This window comes from Bufo bufo, chromosome 3 (assembly GCF_905171765.1).
Source record: "Bufo bufo chromosome 3, aBufBuf1.1, whole genome shotgun sequence".
Classification (NCBI taxonomy): Eukaryota; Metazoa; Chordata; class Amphibia; order Anura; family Bufonidae; genus Bufo; species Bufo bufo.
This window is the reverse complement of record NC_053391.1, coordinates 98,008,715-98,030,701: the sequence shown is the minus strand read 5'-3', so window position 1 is coordinate 98,030,701 and position 21,987 is coordinate 98,008,715.

The following is a 21,987-nucleotide window of genomic DNA, read 5'->3' as shown; positions in this document are numbered from 1 at the left end:
CTTAGACCTTGTTCACGGCCTAATATATAGATAGATAAATATTGACATTAGTATATACAGTAATAGAACAGAAAGTTATTTCATAAGTATCATGATGACAATGTAATTCTTTGGTATGACATGAATTAGGGAGAACATGTCTAACCTACAGGAGAATACATAACGGACCAAGGACAACCATGATATCCACATATAGATATTTGGCTTCTAACATAGAAACGGTCAGCTTGCAATATAGAAAGGAACAGTAGCATCAAATAGAACGTTGAGACAATGGGATAATGATCTCCAGGTAGAGATGGCAGGATATAGGTGTAATATCTGTGAAATCCAAACAGTATAATATTAGATAAAGGACCAAGGAAGTGTTTCATGGATCATATTTCATATTTAGCGATGACTGCATAAGCATAGTTAGGAGAGATAGTAACTTAAGAAGAATTAAGTAGCAATAGGTCATGCAAAGTGTTTGAATGGACCACTTAGCATTAATGTCAGTGTAGTAATAAACATGCTGGTAAAATTGATTAGTCAGGACGTCTCTAATGTATAGTAGGCATAGTAACGGATCTCAGAAGTCTCAGTAGCTGTACATACCTTAGTCTGTGTAGTAGGGAGAATGATGGATGGTGTGGGGGCGCCATTAGCCTATTTGGTTTAAAAGGACGGCGAGGATGACGAGGGGAGGCGCGGCCCGCGCCGGAATGATGACGTCAAAGGGCACGCGCATGCGCAAAGCAAGTAAATAGTATTCGGAGCTGAGAGATCACGTATGGTGAATGCGATCATGGGCGGGCGCATGCGCGAAGGCAAGATATGGTCTAGAAAGGGAACTGGCAGGCCGTAATTATGCATAGGGAAACGGGCGCATGCGCTGTGGTAATAATGAGTCTGGTAGAAGTACTTGCGTGTTGTAAGGGACATAAAAATTCCTATTGCCTCATGCAATATATTCTTAGAAAAAGGTAATATATAGTATATTCTTAGAGGAAGGTAATGTATACCAACACTAATCTTAAGTAGTAGAAACATCTATTAGTATATATAACTATATAAATATCAATATATCGCTACAGTATATTCTAGCAATGGCATCATATTATATAAATGTTTATTTATGAGGGCAGAGACTCCCAACTTAACCCCCCCAGGCTGCCTCGAAAATATTGGAACATCATGCAAAATTGTGTGGGATTTATTGGCGCCATTCCTGCACAAAGGGTACTATGTGTACACAGATAATTTTTATACCAGTATACCCCTTTATAAATCCCTCCATGCTGCAAACACAGGGGCTTGTGGGACAGTCCGCAAAAATAGAGTTGGATACCCACAACCGCTGGTCTCCAAACATTTGGAGAAAGGAACATCCTTCGCCCTCGCAAATGACCAGCTGCTTGCAGTGAAGTGGAAGGACAGGAAGGATGTCTACATGCTGACCACCTTGCACGCAGACACCACAGTGGCTGTTAAGGAGAGGGGGGCTACGGTGGACAAGCACAAACCAGTCTTTGTGACAGACTACAATAAATTTATTGGAGGTGTAGACCTCTCGGACCAGGCGCTTCATCCCTACCTGGTGAAGCGAAAAAACAGGGCCTGGTATAAAAAGGTAGCAATCTACCTCATCCAGATTGCTACCTACAATAGTTTTATTTTATTTAAAAAGTCCCAGGGAAACCTCAACTTCCTCGAGTACCAGGAGAAGATGGTTGAGAGTCTCCTGTTTGAATCCCCCGCACCTGGGCAAGCCTTCGAATCGGAGGACGTTCGAAGGCTTTCAGAACTCCATTTCCCTCACCCCGTCCCTGCCACTACCAGCAAAATTTATCCACAGAAAAAGTTTGTGTAGCAAACATGGAAGGAGGAGGGACACCCGGATTTACTGCCCCAGTTGCCCATCACAACCAGGCCTATAATTACCCCTGTTTTGTGGGCTTTCCAGGGAGGGAGGGATCCCTTTGGGATGGGTCGTGGAGCTAATTTTTTTTTTAGACATTGGAACTAATTTTACTTTTTCTGATTTGTTTCCTTACATTTTGGAGTGTACATCTTCATTTTCATGTGCTCTGTAGAAAAAAAATCTGTCTTTAAATTGACACTTTTGTGTAAAAAATGAAAAATATATTTTTTCCGCCTGCTTTGCATTCATTTCTACAAAAAACTAGGTGGTCTAAATCAGTGGTCCCCAACCTTTTTTGCACCAAGGACCGGTTTCATGCAAGACTTTTTTTTTACCAGTGACCGGGGGGGTGGGGGGGTTTGGGGGCGGAGCAGGCTTAGGGGGGATCTGGTCGACACTGACAGATTCGCGCGCATTACAAAACACAAGGTGCATATTAAAATATATAACACTATGTATGAGGCGGCTGGGACCAAGGTGACATTATATGGTATGGGGCCACAAAGTGACATTATATTGCATGGGGCCACAAAGACATTATACTGTACGAGGCGGCTGGGGACAAGGTGACATTATAGTGCATGGGGTGGGCCAAATGGTGACATTATACTGCATGGGGTGGGCCAAATGGTGACATTATACTGCATGGGGCAACAATCCCCCCCCCCCTACAATATGTGTTCATTTTGTCTGCATGGCATAAATAGCTGAAGGCTTGTTGGGCTTTGTAGTGCACTTAAGGCCATAGGTTGCTTCTTTAACTAACAAATTGTATGATGCAAACACAAAGCATCACCTACCTAGTGACAACCCCATGACAGCAGCTAGGGCCCACACAGCACACAGGGTCATGCACTGCAGGTAATCATCAGCCCGAGTAATGTACAGCACTTCCGACTGCACTAAGCCCCGCCCCCAATCCATTTATAGCCAATCAGCATTTGTCTAACCACTAACCAATCAGTGGGCCTGTTATAACTGCTCTCACATCAGGTGTACATGAAAGAAGCACTGGGAATGGCTGGGAGCAGCTGCCTGAGGGATTGTCATACTGGTAGGGAGATTGCCGGCTCCTGCATTTCTCCTTGTCTGTATTGCCGCTGCCCGGCAAACAATCATCCAGGGCCCGGTCCTGGGCCGCGGACCAGTGGTTGGGGACCACTGGTCTAAATGCTCACTACACCCCTAGATGAATACCTTAGGGGGTCTAGTTTTCAAAATAGGGTCCATTATGGGGGTTTTCTATTGTTTTGGCAGTTCAACGCCATTACAAGTGTGCAATGGGGCCTGAACCATTTTCAAGCAAATTTTGTGTTCTCAAAACAACTGGGTGCTCCTTTATGTTTGGGCCCTGCCGTTTGTCAAGACATAAGATTAGGGCCACAATGGGGGTATTTCTGAAGACAGGAGAAACGGGGTGATACATTTTGGAGTGTACATCTTCAGTTTCATGTGCTCTAAATTGACACTTTTGTGTAAAAAATGTAAAAAAAAAATTTCACCTTTTTAGTATTAATTTCTTTAAAAAACTAGTGGGTCAAAAAACTCATTACACCCATAGATAAATACGTTAAGGGGACTAGTATTTAAAATGGGTTCACTTTTGGGGGGTTCTATTATTCTGACACTTATAAGCCTCTGCAAACTTGGCTTGTTGCAGGAAAAAATATGTACTTCAAAAATTTTAAAATGTATGTTAAAATGTTAAGTGTCCTAAATAAAATAAAAAAAGGTAAAAATTTTAGTAAAGATGTGGAAATATATTTCTGATAAATATATTGAATAGTATTTATGTATGTATGTGAAATATTGCAGTTGAAAATAGGTAAGTTTGCAAATTTTTAAAAATTTTCATAAATTTTAACTTTTTTAATAAAGATACGCATATTTTATCGGTCGAATTTTACCACCTAAGTAAAGTACAATATGTGACGAGAAAACAATGTCAGAATTACTTTGATGTGCAAAACCGTTACAAAGTTATTCTAAGCTAAAATGACACATGTCAGATTTCCAAAATTTGGCTTGGTCATTAAGGCCCAAACAGGCTTGGTCACTAAGGGGTTAAATGGGACAGGACTGCGCCTAGGCCACATGAAAGATGATGTGATGTAACAGTGTTTACCAGCGGTCTATTCAAACAGTAGGGGTGTCGGGAGTCGTATCTCCGCTGATCTCATATTGATGACTTTATCTTGATGTAGAATAATACTTGCATTTCTACTCGAGTTGCTGCAACGTTTTACCCTCAATAATGTCGGGATCACATCTAGAGAGGTAGCAGGTCATCAGCACTGAGTGCCAGAAGGGGGCACCTACAAGCGACGCCGCCATGGCCTGGGAACATAAATACAAGGCTAGGGCAAAGAATTGAATCCTTGCCCAAGGTGAAAAAAGTCTAGCTACAACTCTACAACATTAGAATTTATTATCAACATGAAACCTCAGTTAAATCAAAGTAATCATTCCGAAAATGTCGATAGAGTCCTGGCTATGAATAAAATAACAATTAGTTGTGGAGCACGGCAAGGAGCTGTCTTGTAAATCTCAGCATACTTTTGCCGATTACTTGTAGACATGGGAAATGCTGCCAATACAGCAGCAGTTTTCTACTGCATTAATTTGCAAAGAGCTACTTCACTACTTCACATGTTCTCTGAAGCCAGCTACTTGCGGTCTAAGGGTATAGCGACACGGTACGGTGGTGATGCGCTTAGGAAACGCATGCGGTTGGTTACCGGATGCATAATCCTGCGTTTAGGGTGTGGTTTTTTTTCTGCCACTGTTTGAACTGTGAATTTTCCTGGTCCTTTAGCATTCTCAACTTCAAATAGTAACACCTGTGATAAAACATATTCCGCAAGCGGCTACTCAACTGTATATCTCATGCAGTCAGCAGCCGCAAGCAGCAGGACATACAGTACATGCAGTCAATCAGGTGCAGTCATCACAATTTTGAAAGTGCCAGGTCTATCTCAGAAACCTATTTTCCTATTCACTTCTATTGGGAAATTAGATGCTGCTGTTCCTGACCGCATGACAACCGCGCCAAGTGGTCATACCCGAAGGGAGGTTTATGAAGTTTCGTAAGGTATAGGATATAAAAGAAAAAACATTACTAAGTGGCGTCTTATAAGTAGAGTTTAGCGAACCCGAACTGGAAAGTTCGGGTTCGTACCGAACTGGAAAGTTCGGGTACCAGGACCCAAACCCGGACATGGTTATAACGGAAAATAATAGCATTCTTAAAACAGAATGCTAAATAAAATGTCTACTGAGGGGTTAAAAAAAAAAAAACTCCCCTCATCCACTTGATCGCGCAGCCGGTATCCTGCGATGACATCACATGGTGAGCGCGGGGACGTCACCGCAGGTCCTGCTGAATGAAGATAGAAGGACCTGCGGTGATGTCACCGCGTTCACCACGTGTCAGGGCACACCACAAACTGTGATAAGAGTAGATTCCTTTAAAAATTACCGCTTCAGAGCCGTGCCAGGTGCCTGAGACGAATCGTAAACACAGTCTGCAGGGAATTGTTTTCTCTGTTCCTCTTCACTGGGAACCGCCTAAGCACAGTGCGCATGCTCTAATATGCGCGTTCAGTCAGCTTAACCAGGGAGTAGCTGTTACCTCAGGCTGAACAGTGTCTCGAGCGGCTGGTGTTGACGCAGCCCGTCCTAGAATGCCCAGTACACTCACTAGGACGGCTGACGCAATGACTTGATGGCATCCATTTTAGGGTCCTACAATGATAACTCCTTAGGAAAAACGCGCTTCTTTTGATAAATAAAGGTACTTATGAATGTTTTTACTATGACATAATATTTATTTTTTTAATTTAGTTTAGTTTCCCCAATGGCTGAAGGTCCCTAGATATTTAAGGTATCCTCTCCAGGCAGAGGGTGCCTGAGCTTCAAGATTCCCTGTGACCAGAAAAAGAGTTTGAAAGACTTTGTGCTTCAGTGATTTCCTTGCAATTTCCTGTGTTTTGCTGCCTGCGTTCTTGTCTCTGTGCACATCCTGCCTGTGCGCTCCTGACCTCACTGTTCATTTTCAGTTCAAGTCTGTGTTTAAGCTCTCCTAGTCTGTCTGTGCTACAGTCTTGGTTTGTGCCTGCCTTGTTCCTGCATCCACCACTACCCTGCCCGCAAGCTCTCCTAGTGTCTCCTGTTCATTGTTGACAGACATCTGCTTTGGTGATTGGGGTGTGCTTTCCCAGCATCCTAGCCATCCAGCCAAGTTTCCTACGTCAAGTTCTGCCTAAAAACCCTATAGTCTGTACAAGTGATTGTTGAGACTAAGGCCTCATGCACACGACCGTTGTTGTGTTCCGTGTCCGTTGTTCCGTTTTTCGTGATTTTCTGCGGACCCATTGACTTTCAATGGGTCCGTTGAAAACTCGGCTAATGCACCGTTTGTCATCCACGTCCGTGATCCGTGTTTCCAGTCGTCCAAAAAATATGACCTGTCCTATTTTTTTCACGGACAACGGTTCGCGGACCCATTCAAGTCAATGGGTCCGTGAAAAAACACGGAGGCACACAAGATTGTCGTCCGCGTCTGTTTTTTTCCTATCATTTGCATGGCAAAGCAAACTTGACTTAGATTTTTTTTTGCTTTCCTTCATGTCTGGTGATCCTCCAAAATTAAAGGAAGACACACGGAAACAAAAACGGAAACGGATCACGGAACCCCATTTTGCGGAACGGAACACAACAACGGTCGTGTGCATGAGGTCTTAACCTGTGTTTTTTGTGCGTTTTCTTTGCCTAGAGCCTCTGATGCTTGCACCAGTGTCTCTGAGCTCAGTAGGTCAGCTGCCAACTGTACTGGGATTATCCTAAGAGGTAGCGGTCTGGTTGCTCTCCTGCGGCAAAGGCCAGATCCCTGTACAGGGGTTGAAGGGTGAATAACAGGGGAGCACCAGAATGACGCCCTTAGGTTTTAGCCCAAACCAAAGCAGTTAGTTGGCACAGTGGGTGCACACTTGCTGACCCATGACACACTTCAAAAGGTAAAAAAGGGTGATGCATATTGAAATTTCTATTACAGCTGATATTTTCCTTCCTAATTTATCAGGTGTATGAAAAGGACAACTAGACAGAGAATAAGGGCCCTTTCATACAAAAACAAGCGCCGATCAATGATACAACGAATAATTAAAGGAGTTCTTTACCTTTTTCTTACTGATTATCTATGGATAGGTCATCAGTATCGGATCGGTGGGGGTCCGACACCCAGGACCCACACCGATCAGCTGTTTGAGAAGGCAGTGGCACTGCAGTAGCTATGTCACATTGCCTGCGCTCAGCTCAACTGCTTTGAAATGAATAGGGCCGAGCTGCGCCCGGTCCACGTGACATATTTGTGACGTCACTGTCCTGCAGGAAACTGCGAGAAGGCCATGGTGCTACTGCGAGCGCTGCTACTGTGAGCGCCGTGGCTTTCTCAAACAGCTGAGGATAGATCATCAGTAAGAAAAAGAACCCATTTAATGTTCAGAATAATTTCTATGTAACCATAACTGTATGCATTTTAATGATAATTTATGAAGATAGAAAGGAGTGGGAAGGGTTTGTAGAAAAGCCATTTTTTCTACCTACTGGACTATTTATGAGACCAATCTCCAGAAAACAGCCTCTGTTTTAATTCATTGTGTACTGTGTTGAGTAAAGAACGTAGAGTTTTCTTACAGCATGAGCACCAAGGTCAGTGGTGGACTTTACAACCAAGCAAATGACCCCAGAGATCAGGAGACCCCCTGCTGGCCACAATCAGTTTGCAAAAAAAAAAAAAACAGAACAAACGTACCACCTGTGCAGCCAGTTCCCCGTCTTATTGGTCAAGGGTCCCTTCACAGTTGTTGAGCAAGTGAAGGGCCCAGGCTGTAAGCTGTGAGTGGGGCTTTGTGGGCCAACAAAGTAGAGTTTAGCAGGATGACGATATGGAACTTAGCAGGATGGTAGGTCAGAGCTGAGTGAGGATGTGGGGGTCCCCAGATATAACCTTATTTGGGTCCACAGAAATGCCAAATCAACCCTGGTCTGGGATGGAACCTAGGCTTGTGACTCAAGTCTTGGAACACATCATTCAGGTTGAGGGTAAGCAGCCTTACAAATGTCGGAGGTGACCAAAGTTGCACGTTTTTCATTAGGTTCCTGTAATAACAAATTGACCAATGGGAGAAAAGCACAGAGGCTGTACTAGTTTTAGAAAACTACACCTTTGCCGTTATTTTTCATCAATTGCCTCGTCTGCTAATGGCTAGTAGATGCCTGTAGGCATAAGGGACTATAACATCAACAAAAATAATCATTTATAGGACATTATGAAAGTAGAGACCGACAACTTCTAGCTGATTGTGTGATCATGGTACGTTTACATGATCCAACAACTGCAAACAGTTGCTCGATTTAACAATTTTGTTTACAAGATAATGTAAAAGGCCCTTTAAATTTGAAAGATAGTTTGTACAATTTATTGCTAACCCTTTAATTTGTATTATTTTCAAAATCGAATGTACTTCATAGTGGTGTTTTACTAACTTTACAGAATATAATCTCACATTACAAATGGTTGGCTTCTCTAATTTTGCCAACGCTATGCCATATAAACACATATTGCAAAAAAGGGTATATATCTGATGGTTATGTAGTAACGGACATAGCTACAGTCTAGTCATAGCCTTCTCAGAGGGAACACCACATTATCATCACATATCATCAGATGTTTCAGTGGGAATTATGAATATCTGGTATAATATAAGCAGACCGTCCTCTGTAATCTTTGCATAAAGTATTTCATTATTATGAATTGACTATGCCTCTTGGGATATGGAGAACACTACCATGATCTGGCTATACTTTTACAAGTTCTTTAGGGTATATTTCACAATTTAGTACCTGAAATAAGATAGAATGATTTCAAATTGTATAAATAACAGCTGCATTAAAGCGAATGTGTCATCAGAAAATGACCTATTGTTTAAATCACGTTTTTATGTTAAACATACATTTGTTTTAATTATTGGTGAGTTTTTTTCATATCACTATCATATCAATCTTTATAAAAATGTATATAGTGTGAGGCAGTGAGAGGCCTCATATATAAAGGAAGGCATGCATCTCCCAGAATGGTGCAGGAAACCTATTAAGGAGATGCATATCGTCAATTGCTGTGGTGCACCTGAGACGTGCCACGAAGGTACCCAGCCTTGGTGGAGTGGAAGCCAGAAGCTAGAGTGTCCACTAAGATGGATAGTTGACACTGTTGTTACCTAGTATAGCTAGAAACAGCTAATCCGGGCCTGGCTTTTACTGGGAGTAAGCAAAGAGCTGGGTGGGTGCTTACTCCCCACTATCTACAGGGAGTGCAGAATTATTAGGCAAGTTGTATTTTTGAGGATTAATTTTATTATTGAACAACAACCATGTTCTCAATGAACCCAAAAAACTCATTAATATCAAAGCTGAATATTTTTGGAAGTAGTTTTTAGTTTGTTTTTAGTTTTAGCAATTTTAGTGGGATATCTGTGTGTGCAGGTGACTATTACTGTGCATAATTATTAGGCAACTTAACAAAAAACAAATATATACCCATTTCAATTATTTATTTTTACCAGTGAAACCAATATAACATCTCAACATTCACAAATATACATTTCTGACATTCAAAAACAAAACAAAAACAAATCAGTGACCAATATAGCCACCTTTCTTTGCAAGGACACTCAAAAGCCTGCCATCCATGGATTCTGTCAGTGTTTTGATCTGTTCACCATCAACATTGCGTGCAGCAGCAACCACAGCCTCCCAGACACTGTTCAGAGAGGTGTACTGTTTTCCCTCCTTGTAAATCTCACATTTGATGATGGACCACAGGTTCTCAATGGGGTTCAAATCAGGTGAACAAGGAGGCCATGTCATTAGATTTTCTTCTTTTATACCCTTTCTTGCCAGCCACGCTGTGGAGTACTTGGACGCGTGTGATGGAGCATTGTCCTGCATGAAAATCATGTTTTTCTTGATGGATGCAGACTTCTTCCTGTACCACTGCTTGAAGAAGGTGTCTTCCAGAAACTGGCAGTAGGACTGGGAGTTGAGCTTGACTCCATCCTCAACCCGAAAAGGCCCCACAAGCTCATCTTTGATGATACCAGCCCAAACCAGTACTCCACCTCCACCTTGCTGGCGTCTGAGTCGAACTGGAGCTCTCTGCCCTTTACCAATCCAGCCATGGGCCCATCCATCTGGCCCATCAAGACTCACTCTCATTTCATCAGTCCATAAAACCTTAGAAAAATCAGTCTTGAGATATTTCTTGGCCCAGTCTTGACGTTTCAGCTTGTGTGTCTTGTTCAGTGGTGGTCGTCTTTCAGCCTTTCTTACCTTGGCCATGTCTCTGAGTATTGCACACCTTGTGCTTTTGGGCACTCCAGTGATGTTGCAGCTCTGAAATATGGCCAAACTGGTGGCAAGTGGTATCTTGGCAGCTGCACGCTTGACTTTTCTCAGTTCATGGGCAGTTATTTTGCGCCTTGGTTTTTCCACACGCTTCTTGCGACCCTGTTGACTATTTTGAATGAAACGCTTGATTGTTCGATGATCACGCTTCAGAAGCTTTGTAATTTTAACAGTGCTGCATCCCTCTGCAAGATATCTCACTATTTTTGACTTTTCTGAGCCTGTCAAGTCCTTCTTTTGACCCATTTTGCTAAAGGAAAGGAAGTTGCCTAATAATTATGCACACCTAATATAGGGTGTTGATGTCATTAGACCACACCCCTTCTCATTACAGAGATGCACATCACCTAATATGCTTAATTGGTAGTAGGCTTTCGAGCCTATACAGCTTGGAGTAAGACAACATGCATAAAGAGGATGATGTGGTCAAAATACTCATTTGCCTAATAATTCTGCACGCAGTGTATTCTGGGGTTTATACGTGGCTCATGTCCACGATTGCGTTTAAAAGTCAGCAGCATCAGGCAGGTGTGTCTGTTGTGTGAGAGGCTGCAGATCACACACGTGTGAGGCAAACACTGGCCTGTGGACTGATTACCTGACCCGGCTGCGATCAGGCTGAACTGAACTGTAAGTTGGCTGGAACAAGCAATAAACAGTGTTGAAGAGACGTTGTTGTGTCCCTGCCTTTCTTTAAAACTTGTCATAGGAGCTCACAGCATTACAATAGTCAGGCAATTTTCACACTGGACATTAGGCCTAATAATAGGACATGATTTCCTGTTCTGGTCAGGTAACTTTTCAGTAGCTATTATCATTATTTCAATGACAAGTAACACCTCTGTATAGATAACACAGGATCAATCATTTACAATAGGTGATATCACAGCTTATCAGCTCCTTTCTGACATCTGCACAGGTCACAGAACATGCGTAGAAAACTCCCCCTTAAGGCTGGGTTCACACGGGCGTTGCGGGTGACGTGCGGGAAAAGATGCGGGTGCGTTGCGGGAAAATGCGTGATTTTTCCCCGCGAGTGCAAAGCATTTTTTCAATGCGTTTTGCACGCGCGTGAGAAAAATCGGCATGTTTGGGACCCAGACCCGAACCCGGACGTCTTGGCAGAAATTCGGGTTTTGGTTAGGTGTTCTGTAGATTTTATTATTTTCCCTTATAACATGGTTATAAGGGAAAATAATAGCATTCTTAATACAGAATGCTTAGTAAAATGTCCATTGAGGGGTTAAAAATAATAAACAAATTTAACTCACCCCATCCACTTGGCCGCATAGCAGACCTCCTCTTCTTTCTTCTTGACCTGGCAAAAGCACCTTTGATGACGTCACTGCGCTCATCACATGGTCTATCACATGGTCCATTACCATGGTGATCGGCCATGTGATGGATCATGTGATGAGTGCAATGACTTTACTAAAGCTCCTTTTCCTCCCAGGTCATCAAAGAAGAAGAAAGAAGAGAAGCTGGGCTGCGCGAACAAGTGGATGAGGGGAGTTTAATAAAAAAAAAAATTTTAACCCCTCCATCCCTATTTTACTAAGCATTCTGTATTAATAATGCTATTATTTTCCCTTATAACCATGTTATAAGGGAAAATAATAAAGATCGGGTCCCCATCCCGATCGTCTCCTAGCAACCATGCGTGAAAATCGCACCGCATCCGCACTTGCTTGCGGATGCTTGCGATTTTAATGCAGCCCCATTCACTTCTATGGAGCCTGCGTTGCGTGAAAAACGCACAATATAGAGCATGCTGCGATTTTCACGCAACTCACAAGTGATGCGTGAAAATCACCGCTCATGTGCACAGCCCCATAGAAATTAATGGGTCCGGATTCAGTGCGGGTGCAATGCGTTCACCTTACGCATTGCACCCACGCGGAAAACTCGCCCGTGTGAAAGAGGCCTTAGAAGTCTGTGAAGTCCACTTCTGTGAATATTGTCCCATGTGGCTGCTCTCAAAAGACAGGAAATCTTAAAGGTGTTATCCCAAAATTAATGTAAAAAATGAAAATCAGACATCATATAGTACTTTTTCTAACAAAGCTAGAACCAGCCCTGTACCTCACATGGATCCAGAGATCTCCCCATTCATTGCTCTGCTAGATTTATATCAAGCTGGCAGCTCAAGGGGAGTGTCTTTTCTGCTGCAGCTCAGGAGGCGTGTCTCAGCTCTCCCTATCACAGCTCAGGGGGCGTGTCTAAGCTCTCCCTATCACAGCTCAGGAGGCAAGTGAAGAATGAAACTGAGCATGTGCGGCCTTCTCAGTGAGGAGGGCAAAGAAATAAGAAAGATACAAACAGCAGGTGGCGCTATACAGATACATTTTATTGAATAACTCAGTGGCTATACTAAATTTTTAATTACAACCAATTACAAAAGTATTCAGATCCAAGTGCTGGTTTAAAAACTGTAGAATATTTTTTGTGGGACAACCCTTTTAACATATTTTAGGCCTAGTGGCCAGGGTGAAAACTCCTCTAAATATGACATGGAAAATGAAAAAAAAAAATTATAATTGGTCATTTTCGGCTGACACATTCCCTTAGAGGGTACGTCCATGTGGGACAGATATCTGCAGGAAATCTACCAGCTAATTGGGTGAGATTTTGAGAAATTTCATCCACACGCTGCCAAAAAAACAAACATCTGCAGGTTGAATTGAATTGTGGGAGGGACTTTAAACTGTAGCAACTTAGGCTGCAGATTTCCACCACAGAGTTTACCTTCTGCAATACATGTTTGTATGCAGAAAATACACCCTGTGTGGCCATACCCTTAAAGGGGTAGTGTCACGTTTTTAAGTTATCCCCTATCCACATGAGATAACTAACTGATTGCTGGGGGTCCAACCACTGAGATGAGAAAGGGGGTCTCGTTCCCTCATTCTGATGGAGCGGTAGGTCATACATGTGCACTGCTGCTCCATTCAATCTCTATGGAAGTGCCGGAGATAGCTCAGCGCTGGATTCGGCTATCTCCAGCGCAGCCCTAGAAAATAAATGGAGCAGCAGTGCGCATGTATGACCTACCGCTCATAAGAACAGAGGAACTGGATCCCCGTTCTTGTGATCAGTGCAGACCACCAGTGATCAGCTGGTTATCCCCTATCCTTAGGGGATTTCTTAAAAACTTGGCACAACCCCTTTAAGGGGCAATTAATTAACTAGGACCGGTGCCACAAGCAAACCCCTTTGGTATTACACTGAGATTTACATGACTCAGTGTTGGAAAAGTTAAAAAGTTGGAGAACCCAGTTTTGTGACTTTTTAAATGCTGGCATTTTTACGCCCCAATTTCAGAAACCTGGCGAGGGTGGGTGTGGGTGGGTCCCGGCACATTCATCAGTATTTACGTCAGCAGCTGGCATAAGTAATAACTTAGGGCTCATGCACACGAACATGCTGTGTTTTGCGGTTTGCCAACTGTGGATCCGCAAAACACGGATGCTACCCATGTGCCTTCTGCAATTTGCGGAACGGAATGGGCGGCCCATTATAGAAATGCCTATTCTTGTCCTCAAAAAGGACAAGAATAGGACATGATCTATAATTTTTACGGGGCCAAGGAACGGAGCAACGGATGCAGAAAGCACACGGAGTGCTGTCTGCATCTTTTGCAGCCCCATTGAAGTGAATGGGTCCGCATCTGAGACGCAAAAAATGCGGCTCAGATGCAGAACTAAACCACGTTCGTATGAAGGAGCCCTTAAGTCTACGGCAGTGCATGTGAGGCCTGTGCCTCATCATAAATTAAATGGCAGCCCAAGACCCATCGAGACTGACATAGCACATCCCAGTCTTGATAAATCAGGACCATAGTTTATCATAGACTGCACTAATGGTCCTTTTTCCTCCAACAATAACAAAATAAATCTTTATTTCCTGGGTTATAACAGGCATTTTCCATAATGACCCAAACAGCTTAATTTTTTATTTTACCAGTATTAATTATATTAGTGCAGGTATCTACCCATCAAAAGGGACCTTTCATCACTTCTGACACATCTGTTTAAGTAGATTCTTATATTCCTCATGAAAGAACAATACAGTAGCATCTTTTTCCCAATACAGTATCATCTATTATTTATGAATAAACTGACAGCTAGGTGTTAACTTGTCAAAGGGGCATGCCCCTACATAATCAGCAGTCATTTTGGACTGTGGCAGTGGTACGCCATCCTTCACTTTGTGGGCTCTGATCCTAGCGATATGCCCCAATGTATCAGATGGGCCAACCATCTATAATTTCTATATTCCAATTAGTCTGTATTAAAGTGTGTTGCTTTTCAAGTAATCTATGTAACTCTGATTTATTACAGATGCTCGAATATCAGCAAAAGGACCCGGCTTCGCACAGGTATATTTCATCCATTTCATTTAATGTTTGTGTATGGCATTAAAACATATCGACAGTATCCACTATAACAGTGACATCTACAGTACACCGCCCCTTTAACAGTGACCTCCACAGCGGCCTGCCTCCTTAACAGTAACATCCACAGTGCTCTCCCCTTTAACAGTGACCTCCACAGCAGCCACCCCTTTATTAGTGACCTCCACAGTGCCCTGTCTCGTTAACAGTTATTTTCACAATAACCCGCCCCCTTAACAGTGACCTCTACAGAGCTCTGTTCCCTTAAAATGTGACCCCCACAACACCCAGCCCTCTTAACAGTGACCTCTACAGCACCCCGCCCCTTAACACTGACCTCCATAGTGGACCGTCCCCTTAACTGTGACCTCCACAGTTACCTGTCCCATTTAACAGTGACCTCCACAGCATCCCGCTCCCTTATCAGTGACCTCCACAGCATCCCGCCCCCTTATCAGTGACCTCCACAGCATCCCGCCGCTTTAACAGTGACCTCCACAGCATCCTGCCCCCTTAACAGTGACCTCCACAGCAGCCTGCCTCTTTAACAGTGACCTTCACAGCGGCCGACCCTTCATTAGTGACCTCCACAGTAGGTCACAATGATTTCCACAACACCCCGTTGGGTGTTGGCCTCTACAGCAATCTGCCCCTTAACATTTAGAAAAGGTGGTTGAGCGGCACTCCTTTATATGGTGGGCGGTGCTCAGTGGTAAAGGTGCATATAATTTGTATCAAGAAACCACGGCACTCTATAGCTGCTTTTAAGTTGCTTGTTTTATTTCATTATATATCTTTTTTGATTTTTATATATCCATCCAAAAATTTGCCACTGGCCAGTGGCTAATTTTTGGATGGATATATAAAAATCAAAAAAGATATACAAACCGGATTCCAAAAAAGTTGGGACACTATACAAATTGTGAATAAAAACTGAATGCAATGATGTGGAGGTGCCAACTTCTAATATTTTATTCAGAATAGAACATAAATCACGGAACAAAAGTTTAAACTGAGAAAATGTACCATTTTAAGGGAAAAATATGTTGAATCAGAATTTCATGGTGTCAACAAATCCCCAAAAAGTTGGGACAAGGCCATTTTCACCACTGTGTGGCATCTCCCCTTCTTCTTACAACACTCAACAGACGTCTGGGGACCGAGGAGACCAGTTTCTCAAGTTTAGAAATAGGAATGCTCTCCCATTCTAATACAGGCCTCTAACTGTTCAATCGTCTTGGGCCTTCTTTGTTGCACCTTCCTCTTTATGATGCGCCAAATGTTCTCTATAGGTGAAAGATCTGGACTGCAGACTGGCCATTTCAGTACCCGGATCCTTCTCCTACGCAGCCATGATGTTGTGATTGATGCAGAATGTGGTCTGGCATTATCTTGTTGAAAAATGCAGGGTCTTCCCTGAAAGAGATGACGTCTGGATGGGAGCATATGTTGTTCTAGAACCTGAATATATTTTTCTGCATTGATGGTGCCTTTCCAGACATGCAAGCTGCCCATGCCACACGCACTCATGCAACCCCATACCATCAGAGATGCAGGCTTCTGAACTGAGCGTTGATAACAACTTGGGTTGTCCTTGTCCTCTTTGGTCCGGATGACATGGCGTCCCAGATTTCCAAAAAGAACTTTGAATCGTGACTCGTCTGACCACAGAACAGTCTTCCATTTTGCCACACTCCATTTTAAATTATCCCATGCCCAGTGAAAATGCCTGAGCTTGTGGATCTTGCTTAGAAATGGCTTCTTCTTTGCACTGTAGAGTTTCAGCTGGCAACGGCGGATGGCACGGTGGATTGTGTTCACTGACAATGGTTTCTGGAAGTATTCCTGAGCCCATTCTGTGATTTCCTTTACAGTAGCATTCCTGTTTGTGGTGCAGTGTCGTTTAAGGGCCCGGAGATCACGGGCATCCAGTATGGTTTTACGGCCTTGACCCTTACGCACAGAGATTGTTCCAGATTCTCTGAATCTTCGGATGATATTATGCACAGTTGATGATGATAGATGCAAAGTCTTTGCAATTTTTCGCTGGGTGACACCTTTCTGATATTGCTCCACTATCTTTCTGCGCAACATTGTGGAAATTGGTGATCCTCTACCCATCTTGGCTTCTGAGAGACACTGCCACTCTGAGAAGCTCTTTTTATACCCAATCATGTTGCCAATTGACCTAATTAGTGTTAATTGGTCTTCCAGCTCTTCGTTATGCTCAAATTGACTTTTTCCAGCCTCTTATTGCTACTTGTCCCAACTTTTTTGGGATTTGTTGACACCGTGAAAATTGGAATCAACGTCTTTTTGCTTTAAAATGATACATTTACTCGGATTAAACGTTTGATCTGTCATCTACGTTCTATTACAAATAAAATATTGACATTTGCCATCTCCACATCATTGCATTCAGTTTTTATTCACAATTTGTTTAGTGTCCCAACTTTTTTGGAATCCGGTTTGTATAATGAAATAAAACAAGCAACTTAAAAGCAGCTATAGAGTGCCGTGGTTTCTTGATACAAATTATATGCCCCATAACATTGACCTCCATAGCGGACCGTCCCCTTAACTGTGACCTCCACAGTTCCCTGTCCACTTTAACAGTGACCTCCACAGCATCCCGCCCCCTTATCAGTGACCTCCACAGCATCCCGCCCCTTTAACAGTGACCTCCACAGCATCCAGCTCCCTTAACAGTGACCTCCACAGCAGCCTACCCCTTTAACAGTGACCTTCACAGCGGCCGTCCCTTACATAGAAACATAGAAACATAGAATGTGTCGGCAGATAAGAACCATTTGGCCCATCTAGTCTGCCCAATATACTGAATACTATGAATAGCCCATGGCCCTATCTTATATGAAGGATGGCCTTATGCCTATCCCATGCATGGTTGAACTCCTTTACTGTATTTGCAGCTACCACTTCTGCAGGAAGGCTATTCCATGCATCCACTACTCTCTCAGTAAAGTAATACTTCCTGATATTACTTTGAAACCTTTGCCCTGCATTAGTGACCTCCACAGTACCCCTTCTCCTTAACAATGATTTCCACAATGCCCCATCCCCTTAACAGTGGCCTCTACAGCAATCTGCCCCTTAACATTGACCTCCATAGCGGACCATCCCCTTAACTGTGACCTCCACAGCAGCCTGCCCCTAGGGTGGCCAGAGGTCCGGTTTTAGACTGGACAGTCCGGCTTTCAGACTCCCTGTCCTCTGTCCAGCGCGGGGCCTGGACGGACACAGGGATGTTCTTTTGAACAGCTCACTCTCAGACAGCAGCACTGTACTGTCTGAGCATGAGCTTCACAGAGAAAGTCACCCTCCCTCGATCCCCTGCAGCTGAAGTTGATTTTTACCTTCATTTTTTCAATCTCCATCAGCTGCGGAGTGGGAGGGGGCATGGCTTAGCTGGACCTAGTGGTGGGGTTTTTAAGTCCGTCTTTTAAGGGTGGACTGAATGGCCACCCTACCGGCCCCTTAACTGTGACCTCCACAGCACTCCGCTCCCTTAACAGTTTCATCCACAGCGCCCTGCCCCTTTAAAGGTGACCTACAGCAGTGAAGAAAAATGTATGGGTTGTTATGGAAACCAGGGTCGGTGCTATAATAAGGCATACCAAGCGGCTGCCTTAGGGCGCAGAGACGGGGGGACGGGGGGGATTCAACTTTTATTTTTTTAAATACCCTGTATTTTTCGGCCCTGGGTCTTATGGGGCGAATACTAATGTAGCGCTTACATTTTGGAAGCGCTTCATTGGTACCGGAGGACCGGGAAGCGGTGAAGGATCTGTACTCACCGCTTCCTGGTCTTCCGCTCGGCTGTCTGCTGTAAAGGGCTGCGCACCATGTAACCTCACTGTGCGCAGCCTTCACAGCTGACAGCCGAGGACCAGGAAGAAGAGAGAGAGCGCTGGTGGTGAGGAGCGACGACGTCCAGGAGCAGGAGAGGTAAGTTATTTTATTTTATTTGCGCTGATGGCTGGCATGGGTCATGATTGATGGCGGGCATGATGGCTGACATGGGGGCATGATGGCTGACATGGGGGACTGATGGCTGACATGGGGGGCTGATATGAGGCATTGGGGGTCTGATCTGAGGTCTGATTAACATTGGGGGCCTGATTGCTGATCTGACCTGAGGTGCAATGGAAAATATTTTTTTCTTATTATCCTCCTCTACAACCTATGCGTCTTATGGGCCGGTGCATCTTAGGGCTCTTTCACACTTGCGTTGTCCGGATCCGGCATGTACTCCATTTGCCGGAATTACACGCCGGATCCGGAAAAACGCAAGTGAACTGAAAGCATTTGAAGACGGATCCGTCTTCAAAATGTGTTCAGTGTTACTATGGCAGCCAGGACGCTATTAAAGTCCTGGTTTCCGTAGTAGTAGTAGTAGTAGTGGGGAGTGGGGGGAGCAGTATACTTGCAGTCCGTGCGGCTCCCGGGGTGCTTCAGAATGACGTCAGACCGCCCCATGCTCATGGATGATGTGTCCATGCGATCACGTCATCCATGCGCGTGGGGCGCCCTGACGTCACTCTGGAGCGCCCGGGGAGCCGCACGGACGGTAAGTATACTGCTTCCCCGCTCCCCACTACACTTTACCATGGCTGCCAGGACTTTAACATCTTGGCAGCCATGGTAACCATTCATAAAAAGCTAAACGTCGGATACGGCAATGCGTCGAAACGACGTTTAGCTTAAGGCCGGATCCGGATTAATGCCTTTCAATGGGCATTAATTGCGGATCCGGCCTTGCGGCAAGTGTTCAGGATTTTTGGCCGGAGCAAAAAGCACAGCATGCTGCGGTATTTTTTTCTCCGGCCAAAAAACGTTCCGGTCCGGAACTGAAGACATCCTGATGCATCCTGAACGGATTTCTCTCCATTCAGAGTGCATTAGGATAAAACTGATCAGGATTCTTCCGGCATAGAGCCCCGACGACAGAACTCTATGCCGGAAGAAAAGAACGCAAGTGTGAAAGAGCCCTTAGAGGGTGAAAAATACGGTCCTCAAACTAGCGATTGTCTGAAGCAGAGAGAAGATACCAGGACCACACAAAGGAGAAGCCAGCTGCTGCAAACGGGACCAGGTGAGCTGCGAGGGGGGGGGGGGGGGGGGCGCCAAAATGTAGCTTCGCTTGTTTTGTCAAAAATCCTTGCACCGGCCCTGATGGAAACCTAGTGTAAAACTGTGTGTATGTAGAGACTAAGGGCCTGCGAGCTTCTATTGGCTGATAAGGGACTTGTGACCATGCTTCTATTGGCTAATGCATTTTTGGGGAATATCTCACGCAGGGATGTCCTTTTGAACAGCTCACTCTCAGACAGCAGCACTGTGCTGTCTGAGCATGAGCTGCAGGGAGGAAGTCATCGTCCCTCCCACCCCTGCAGCTGACAGAAGTTGTTTTTTTACCTTCATTTTTTCAATCCCCGTCGGCTGCGGAGTGGGAGGGGGCGTGGCCTAACCGGATTGAGAGTGTGGCTTAGCAGAGCCTGGGGGTGGGGCTTTTAAGTCCATCTTTTGAGGGTGGCCTGAATGCCCACCCTACCTGCCCCCTAAACTGTCACCTCCACAGCACTCCGCTCCCTTAACAATGTCATCCACAGCGCCCTGCCCCTTTAAAGCTGACCTGCAGCAGTGAAGAAAAATGGCTGGGTTGTTATGGAAACCTGGTGTAAAACTGTGTGTATGTGGAGACTAAGGACCTGCGAGCTTCTATTGGCTGATAAGGGACATGTGACTGTGTGTATTGCAGTTGGGATATGAAGAGAAAGACCTGCAGGCTTCTATTGGCTAATGTAGGTCATGTGATGTGCTATATTTGCATTTTTTGGGAATATCTCAGGAACGGTACGTGCTAGAGAGCTGTGACCCCAACAAGATTTCTTACCAGGTAGCAAGGGATGTGTATACCAAGTTTCGTTGAAATCGATGGTTGTGTTTTTGAGTGATCGCGGAACATACATACATACAAACATATATAAGTCCTTCTTTATATACATATAGATTGATTTTAGTCTTTCCCACGCTATATGCAAATGACACCAAAAGAGTCATATCTTACATTCCTAGCGTGAGAAGAATTATTTCTGTTCTTAGTCGCGTTTTCAGCTCTGTCTAAGAAATGGCCACACGATCTAATTCTCGCCTGCGCATTCAGTTCTTATCAATGCGCAGTCGCATTATCCTTTCCTTGCTAACACTTGATCGAGCGTAATCAGCGCATTGCTCACACGTCACACACTCCACAGAGGATTCCGGCGCATGGTGATATGAAAATGCGCTAGCATGCGCAGTTTAGGGCTCATTCAGACGGCAGTGTTTTGAGGCCCGCAAATTGCGGATCCCTGCCGTGTGTGTTCCGCATTTTGCGTACTACACATAGCCAACCCTATGATAGAAATGCCTACTCTTGTCCGCGGACAAGAATAGGACATGCTCTATCTTTTTTGCGGGACCGCGGAAAGGAACTACAGATGTGGACAGCACACTGTGCGCTATCTGCATGTTTTGGGGCGCCTTTGAAATGAATGGGTCCACACCCGTTCCGCAAAATTGCAGAACAGATTTGGACCCAGAAATACGGCCGTCTGAATGAGCCCTTAATCATATTTGTTAGCTAAGAGAAGGGCAGTGCAGGGTTACTGAACTGAACAATGGGCGCATGTGCGAGATTTCAGACGAGAGTACGGGCGGAGAAAAGCACACTTGACTGTCAATCAATGTACAGAGGGAGGGGAATAGGTGAAGATAATGCAGGGGGAATGCCATAGATAGAGTATTTAGCATACTGGCGGGAAAACTTTTTTGGGCGGATAGACAATGACATGAAATTGCTGAGAAGATAATGAAAGCTTTGTTTTGAACAATGAAGGTAATCCTGCTGAAATGCATATTCACTCTTAAAACATGAGGACAGGTTCCCTTTAACTACCCTCTAGAGGTCCCTCCATCACTGGGCTGCACCTGTTGGTCTCATGTACAGGTGATGTCCTGTTTGCCGCTACATCAATGGCCTCAGCAGTGCCTGGCATAATTTAAGTTCAGATATACACAGTTCTAGACCACAGACGATCAATGGGGTTGAATGCTTGAAAAAGGCTTTGCTAGCCGAAATGTCGAATTTGGAATAAAAGAGCACACTTCTTCTACGCTTGCATTGGAGCGCTGCCTCCAGCTTCTTTGGTTTGGATTATCCATTTCT